At 33.7% G+C, this 8,928-nt stretch overlaps 2 long non-coding RNA genes across 2 annotated transcripts; one reads left to right on the top strand and one right to left on the bottom strand.

Moving 5' to 3' along the window:
- Positions 1–1,117: 1,117 nt before the first annotated feature.
- Positions 1,118–3,902, bottom strand: LOC106869920 (uncharacterized). Its single transcript, XR_001409457.3, has 2 exons — positions 3,588–3,902; positions 1,118–1,235 (listed from the first exon to the last, which is right to left on the bottom strand). It is a non-coding gene; the product is annotated as an uncharacterized LOC106869920 (long non-coding RNA).
- Positions 3,903–3,954: 52 nt separating this feature from the next.
- On the top strand, positions 3,955–7,605 carry LOC128249098 (uncharacterized). Its single transcript, XR_008265226.2, has 2 exons — positions 3,955–4,097; positions 5,930–7,605. It is a non-coding gene; the product is annotated as an uncharacterized LOC128249098 (long non-coding RNA).
- Positions 7,606–8,928: the final 1,323 nt, after the last annotated feature.

The following is an 8,928-nucleotide window of genomic DNA, read 5'->3' as shown; positions in this document are numbered from 1 at the left end:
ATAGAAATAACAATAACAACAACAACAGCAACAATAATAATAATGATAATAATAATAATAATAATAATAATAATAATAATAATAATAATAATAATAATGATGATGATAATAATAATAATAATAATAATAATAATAATAATAATAATAATAATAATAATAATAATAATAATTTCTTTATTTAATAATGATTTCAAATTTTGCCACAAGGGCAACAGTTTTTTGAAGAAGTGGATAAGTCGATTACATCGACTCCAGTGTTTTACTGATACTTAATTTATCGACCTCTTTTAATTTGTTGGTTTCACGGTGGAACTGACAATAAAATTCCACACAGAGTAGGGTTTCTTCTATTTCGTTTGCTGTTCTGAGCAATCGCAAGTCAATTTTTGTTAGCTCCTTCTGCCCTAGCAGCATATTGTAGCAGGTTTTCTTTACCAAGCATTCAGCCATGTTTTTCTTTCACTGTTGATGGACCCACATACGCCAATCAGCCCACGTCCACCCATACCTTTCTTCATGTATTATTATTATTATCATTATTACTACTACTACTACTACTACTACTACTACTACTACTACTACTACTACTACTACTACTACTATTAATATTATTATTATTATTATTATTATTATTATTGTTGTTGTTGTTGTTGCTGCTGCTGCGGTGAAAATTGTGAGCACACCGAAAAAGCAGATGCCTAGCATCGTTTCTTCTGTTTTTTTTTGTTTTTTTTTTGTTCTGAGCTGAAAGCCCGACGATGCCAACTTTGCGTGTCATTCTTTTGGGTCAATAAATTGAAATAGCCGTGAAGTTTTGGACTCGATAATCAACTTGCCTGCCTCCCTCAAATGGCTGACCATGAAGTTGTCCAAAACTTCATTCACATTGAAATACACCTCATCAGAAAGTACTCCTATCCTTATTTGATACCCCATCACCCAGAAAAAGATATTAATGCAATTTCGAATAGTATGACCCAGCTAATTATTTAACCCGTTAAACTAAAACGAGTTCTAGGTTTCTTCTTTCGTTGTTCTAGAGATAATTTCTGTCAGGTATTCGTTTATTTATTTGAGAATTAATTTTAAAAAAATAACAATTAAATAAGGCATGATATACAGTAATATTTTTGTATTTAAAATAAACATTTCTAGCGATGCCTTCAGATGTTTCTTCGAACTTCACCACGTATTGTTGTAAACTGCATCATACGGAATCCTGGTATAGTGAAGAGCTATGAATTGAAATAATGAAGTGAATTATATTAATGAAAATAGCACAAGAAACAAAAAACATAATTCTAACAATTGTAACAATAAAATGGCGACACAGGTTTCATCTTGTATTTGTGAATTGAATAATCGACACAGTTTCTGTTTCTTTTATGTTAAAATACGCACAAACACAAAGACAACTAAATTTTGAAAGTCAAATACATCTAAACAGCCTTTACAAGCTTTAAGAGTTTTCTATAGAAATTACAACCTTATATTAATTTCATTTGTAAAAAATGTGAAATGGACATTAACATTTCGGTCAATCAAATAAATTTGACAAACTCCAGTATTTTTTCCTCATTCTCGCCACTTATACTTTTATTGTTCGTATAAAACATCGAATTGTCTTGTGTATCAATCGCTCGGAATATGTCTTTATTTTAATTTCTATTTAATAAAAGACTGAGAAAAAGAATTCAAGAAATAAACAGAAACGAACACAAAAATTCTGCCTTGTTTTTTATCTTTATATAAATATCAGGTTCTCGGTTTATTAGAAAAGAAGAAAACAATTCCTTTCGTTTAGAGAGCAATAATTTAGTTATTTTCAACGTAACTGATAATCAACGTTATCTGTTAATATACTAGCTTCTTTTCATTAGAATATTTTCTTAAACAAATCTGTTACTTGAGCCTCAATGAAAGTAAAAAGAAAATCTCATACGCAATAACTTCATAATAGCTCATAACATTAGGTTACATTACAAGGGAGACATGAAACATTCGTGCAGCAATGAAACTTAAGTGAAATTTATTTTAGATTATAATATGAAGAAAATAAAAAAAAAAAATAAAAGCAAACAAAATGTAAGACGAAATTCTTAAATATCAGAAACGCATTATAAAAAGAGTTATCGTATATTCTAGATTTAAATAAGATAAAATAAAATAAAATAAATTTTCTTGAATCTGAAATTTAATACCTTATTTCGTATTCCCAATGCCCAGCATTACTTAATGCATCAAAAATATTTCCATCAAAAATATTTTCAACATACACACACACGCACATAAATGTATATCCACTGGAATGCAGATACGGTCGAAGAAGTATATTGTATTATTTCATGTGTGTTTTTTTTTTTTTTTAACTCTGAAGTTTCTATGAGATGCAGACAATTTAGTAGACAGAAATGCTCGATGATAAATCAGAACAACTTCACATGTGAGTGAATGGGCGAAAACACGATTGGAAGCACCGTCTAACGGCAGTATCTTGACCTAGACATTTACATGCACACACAGACACACACAGACACACACACACACACACACACACACACATATATACACACACACACACACACACGTATACGCACTCATGCACACAAACACAAGAGCAATCATAGAGGAAAAAGTAGACGTAAGATACATTTGAAGTCGGTTTCATAATACCGACACATGCATTGAGGTTTTGTAATAATTCTTCATCACATCATCTTCTTTGGGTGCCATGTCCAGAATGTAAGAAATAGATTGTCATGTCATGTCACAATTCTCTGTTATTTGTTTTCTGTAACAGTTCAACTTCCTGGTATTTAATGTCACTTTCTTCCAACCAGTTTGTCAATCTTGACATCCATATCATCCTTCTCCTTCCTCTGCTTTTTCCCCTTCATTCTTTCTGGTCATCGCTAACTTTCCAGGCCCTCTCTCCTGATCACGCAACCAAGAAATCTCAGTTACTTGAGTCTTTCCTCACGAAGCAGTTTCTTACTTAACGTTGCCCGAATCATCATTTCTTTAGACACTTTGTTCATGCTATCCTCAATATTTTCATAAAGAAGCACATTCCACACCTCTCCGAGCACTTTCTCATTCCTGATGTCCTAAACCATGCTTCACATCCATACATTAATACAGGGTAGACACAGCAGTTCAATATAGGGAGCTCGGTACTGATGCTCAGAGCACACAATTTTCAGAAAGCATATTCTGCCAGCACTGTACTTTTGATCTCTTCACACATCTTGCATCTTCTGCGATAAAAGTTGTAAGGTCGTTGAAGGATGATACCTGCTTAATGATATGATTGTTCACTTTCAACAAGCACTTTGGACTACCTTTCGTTGTCACCACCATAATCTGTGTCTTCTTGAAATTTAGGAACATACGCTTCCTCTCACTTTCTCTAACCATTACATCCAGAAGTTTCTGAATTTCCTTTCCATTGTACAAATATACCTGTATGTTGAAAGAAAGAGAAATAGAAAACCCTACAACCTCATTATGAAGTGAACTATAATGCAGTGCCGTAAACGTATTACTGGTGCAGTACTAAATAAAACGTTTAGAAATTGTCGACTTACTGACTCAGATACTGAGCAAGAGGGAAGAGACATTCTTCCTTCGTTTGAATAGAAGAAAGTTAACTTGTAATCATTTAAGTACATCTTTTTTGTTGAGAAACTCTGCTTGTAAAACAACCAGGCAGAAGTATCTAATATGTATATCACATCGGTGACTTAATGCTACCGATCAATCGTCTGTTTAAATAAAAGAAATATTTAAAAAAAATCAAAACGGAAACAGAAATACAGGACAACGTAGAAATTACAATTAATTATATTATCTCAATACCGAAATTTAAATAAGAGAAAATGTTGCATTCCGGAGCTATGCTGCTCACAGTATTTTCCAGTTTAAAGTTATTTTCTTATGACGTCATTTATATACACCATATTGTGAACAGGACAATGTAAACGGCAAATAATCCCGTTATCTCATTATGTCTCCACAAACTATCGATATTCAGAATTATATTCTGTTTCTGGTTTATAGCCAACACAGAAATAAGCTTTTCACCGAACACTTGATAGGTAAGGATTCGATTTTAGGATACACAATATATTTCGATGTAGATTTGTCGTGAGTGGATTTTATTGACTGGACTGAGGCGATGATGGTTGAGTTTAGGAATGAAGATTTGTTTCTTGGGCTGTGTGAAGAAGTAAATGACAACACCCGTAAAGAATTAACAGAATATTAGATTACTCCACAAAGAGTTAAATTATGTTGGTCTTTTACAAATAACACAGGTCTGCGACATGGAATATTTTGAAAGTAGCTTTGATATTTGTATGTTACTTTATCTATTGATATTTCTGTGGTGCTAATTCAAAATATCAAAAAAGCTTTTACACATTACCGAAGGCTTTCGCACAATTTAATGATGACATATGGTTGGACAAAATGAATATAATAAAAATGAATTTGGTACTATATTTAGCAAAATAAAATGGCGCAAATGCATTTGAAAGTTAACAGAGCAGACTTTTATAAGGATTCTGTTTATTTTTTACGTTCAACACCTCAAAGTCTCTTCTTTCACACTTAGAAAATACGTTTGGAACACTTTCATGTGTGATAGACATTCATGAAGCACTATCTGGCAGTAGTCGATCATAATATTGCCATTCCATCCTTTCCGATATCTTTCTACATCTCCTTTAGGCGTTAACGAAACATTTACATCTGCTCCTCACTCACATGCTTCACATTTCCCGGACAGAAATCCAAATGGGTTTCTAGGAAATGAACTTTAATGCTTATTTTACATCCTAAGGACACAAATTTTCCAGCGTTCTTCCAACTATGTTTTGTAGTTTGGATATTTGTGGTTACCCAAGATGTTCTTCATCACATCTTCAAAACTAATCCATCGTTTTAGAATCATTAAGAGAGTTTTCAAAATGTTCATCCTTGAAGAATTTCCTTATAGCTAGTCCTACATATACACCCTCTTCAGCCTTGGATTCTAATAGAGCAGGAAACTTGCTCCGCTAATACTTAAAGCTCTCTCCCTCCTGTGGAAAAGGATTTACGAATAGCTTCCTGAAGCCACGCTTTATAGGTTGAGGAGCCAAATGAACCCTTTTCGGATCACCTAAACTGTATGGATTAGTTTTTTAAAAACGTAACGCACCATCCGATTCAGCGTAATTAGCATAGTGCCTTAACTATAATCTCTGGCGCCTTCACACCTTATTCAGTTAAGATATAGCTTACCACTTCGTTACATTATGAATAGACGAACAAAACTACGGTTTGTCGTCTCCAGTTAAAGAATAAAACGTTTTAGTATTAGCATACATTAGAAACTAACGACAGCCAATATGTTATTTTGAGGCATTATCTAACTTTGGCTATTTGTTTATTTTACTTTCTATCCCATTTTGTGGAGGATGGATTTATCGGTTACCTGTTAATCGAATGTTCAATAAATGCTTCATTGAAATTATGATGACAAGAGTGACAAGGGAATAGAACAAAATCCAGAAAATACTTGTAATTAAGGGTACAGTTTTATTGGTTTTCTCGCCGTTCTTTATATTATCTGCCGATGTACATCGCCAGGAGATATACTGGGATCTTTCACACAATTACCACAATAATATTTTACTCACATGACGTTGTGGAATATAATAGCATAGGAGACAACGTCTCAAGATCAAATCGAGAATCACGCAATTGCAAATGGATTTCTCAGGTACTCAACTGTGCTTGCGACTGCATAGCAGTTAATAAGCTACGAGGTAAGGTTATATATAAGAGTTGAAAATAGAGTTGGAGTGAGCTAAGCAACGAATTGAAAGTAGTTAACTTTGGTATACGGTAGTAGCTGTATATATTTCTCTTTCTCTTTTTCCAGTTGCTACTGTGTAACACATACATACAACCACGGAAGGTTCTTAGAGCATATCAGTCCTCCTATGAGAAACATTTGCTCAATCCAATTTTGATATTCGAAGAAAAAGACTTCCCGCAATTGTTCTTATGTTGCGTTGTTCCAGAATGCAAGAAAGAACCAACAGAGAGAAAGAGAACTAAAAAGAGAGAGGAAGGAATGGCTAATACTTCACTGGTATCTTCTTTATCTTTCGTCTTTCATTTTTTATTTGACTCAGTCATTACACCGCAGCCATGCCGGAGCACCGACTTCAAGAATGTTAGTCGAGCGAATCGATCTCAGTTTATATTTTTGTAAAGCCTGGTACTTATTCCAGTAGGGGTAGCTTTTGCCAAACCACAACACCGGTTGTCAAACGGTTGTGGGGACAAAGGCAGGCAAAAACACGCACGCAAGGAAAAAGACACACACACGCACACACACACACACACACACACACACACACACACACATATATATATAGATATATATATGCATATACGTATATACGACGGTTTTTTTCAATTGCCATATACCAAATCTGCTCATAAGGTTTTGGTTAGCCGAAGGGCCATAGTGCAAACCTTTGCTCTCGGTACCACGAAGTAGGACTGAACCGGGAACCGCGCGGTTGGGAAACAAAGTCATTGCCACACAGCCACACTTGCGCTAATATGAAGAATGAAAATTTGATCTTACACTGAATTCAAGAGTGCAGAGAAAAGAAGCAGTAGAGCGTTGGATTATAGCCAAATTTGTAATGACTGTCGTAACACAGAACCGTTTATCCCAGTACCATCATGGGGTACGTGTATTTCAGTGTTATGTCATAGGCATTTACGAAGATTCAGATTTGTCTGTTGCCGTATGTCGTGCGAGACATGTCATTGCTGCCACGCTCCTGCCTGCTATTATTCAGCATTAAAGCAGTAACTAACATGCCATGTCTTGAATGACAACGTTCAACCATCTAATAATAACAATCAAATTCTTTCAAATAACATCTTAGCATCATACACACACACACGCACACACACATGGATACGCAGACGCAAACATAAACACACACACTTTCACACAAAAACGCACACGCACCCGCACACACACATATACACACAAAGAAGGAAATAAAAAAAAAAGACAATGAAAACGTAATAATCGATATAGAGAAATAGGTGACGGTCAAAACTGGAACACCAATGATCATTTGTATGCTCAATCGAAGCTGCCTTTGGGATAAACAGCAGCAATAACAAGAAGAAAAAAACGTAATAACAGTAGCAACATCAATTACGAATGACGGCCATTTTGTTTTCAGTCTAGTCTATTGCGAACAAATATCAGGAAGCAGCTGTGATAGGCATGCCTTTGAGAAAGGTGTTATCATATTACGTGAAATTATAATGAATGCCCTTCGTACAGGAAACAATAATATATCGGTGATATCTAAGGATTTCAATCTACTCACGTTTTCGTTCTGTAGCAATGTCAGTTATGTGAGAAATTAATAATATGCTACAGTATATAATTACATAAGAAAGAAAGATATTACAGTCTGGGTGAAAAATACAAATACAGGGTAAAAATATATAAAGAGCAAAAAATAATAAAGCTTCCAGCGTTAATAAAAGCATGCATATTAATGTAAAGCAAACCAATGTATAGTTTCGTATTTCTCATTTAAAAGGGTTTATGAATGTGTGCATGTCGGTATATATATACGTATATATATATATATACATACATACATATATATATATATATATATATATATATATATATATATATATATATATATATATATATATATATATATATATACGTATTTACATGCATATAGACATGCGCACACATATGTACACATATATATCGATATATATATATATGGATATATATATATATGCTTGTGTATCCATATATATATATATATATACATATGTATGTATATATATATATATATATATATATATATATATATATACATATATATATATATATATATATATATATATATACATATATATATATATATATATATATATATATAATTGTTACAGTGATAGATGTACATTTATATATGTGTACATGGACATGAATATCTATACATATTATGTATACATACTTATATATATATATATATATATATATATATATATATATATATGTGTGTGTGTGTGTATATAAATATATACAGAGAGGGGGAGATAGAGGGTAAGTAAGAGTGATAAAGGGAGAGAGAGAAACAGATAGAATGACAATTATATACATACACAAGGAGACACGCATATAGTAATTGTTTGAATATTTTCGCAAATATTTCGAAACATTTTGTGCAAAGCGATTAACAGAGAACTAAATAGAAATGGAGAATTGAGATATACCTCAATAATATAGAGGTACATAGCTAGTATTCCGTCGATTTGACGGCGAGGGTTCCAGTTGATCCGATCAACGGAACGGCCCGCACGTGAAGTTGACGCGCAAGTGGCTGAGCACTCCACAGAAACGTGTACCCTTAAGATAGTTAAGGAGATTCAGCGTGGCATAGAGTGTGACGAGGTAAGCCCTTTCAATTACGGTTACAACTCATTTTTACCAGCTGAGTGGACTGGAGCAACGTAAAATAAAGTGTTTGTCCCAAGGATACAGCGAATCATCGGGAATTGAACTCATGACCGTACGGCCACATGCCTTCGCTAAAAAGAATGGAACATTGGGAAACATAATATCTTTCACATTTTCTCTAAATATAGTTAGCGTTCTAGCATTCAGCTGCTCATAGATATACATTGACAGGCTAAGCGTTTATTACGTCATTTAAAACGATCGTTATGAGGATTTCGTCGCTTGTAAAGATCTTCGTTTGCAGACAGTTGCTGTGAGAACTAGTCAAAGCAGCAGAATAAACCTATGAAATATTTGCTTGGTCTGTAACAATTTTCACATCAGCGCTCCATTCACCGAGAGCTACAATAAACATT

Source organism: Octopus bimaculoides, chromosome 11 (assembly GCF_046866305.1).
Source record: "Octopus bimaculoides isolate indiv1 chromosome 11, ASM4686630v1, whole genome shotgun sequence".
Classification (NCBI taxonomy): domain Eukaryota; kingdom Metazoa; phylum Mollusca; class Cephalopoda; order Octopoda; family Octopodidae; genus Octopus; species Octopus bimaculoides.
This window is presented reverse-complemented; position numbering and strand designations above follow the sequence as displayed.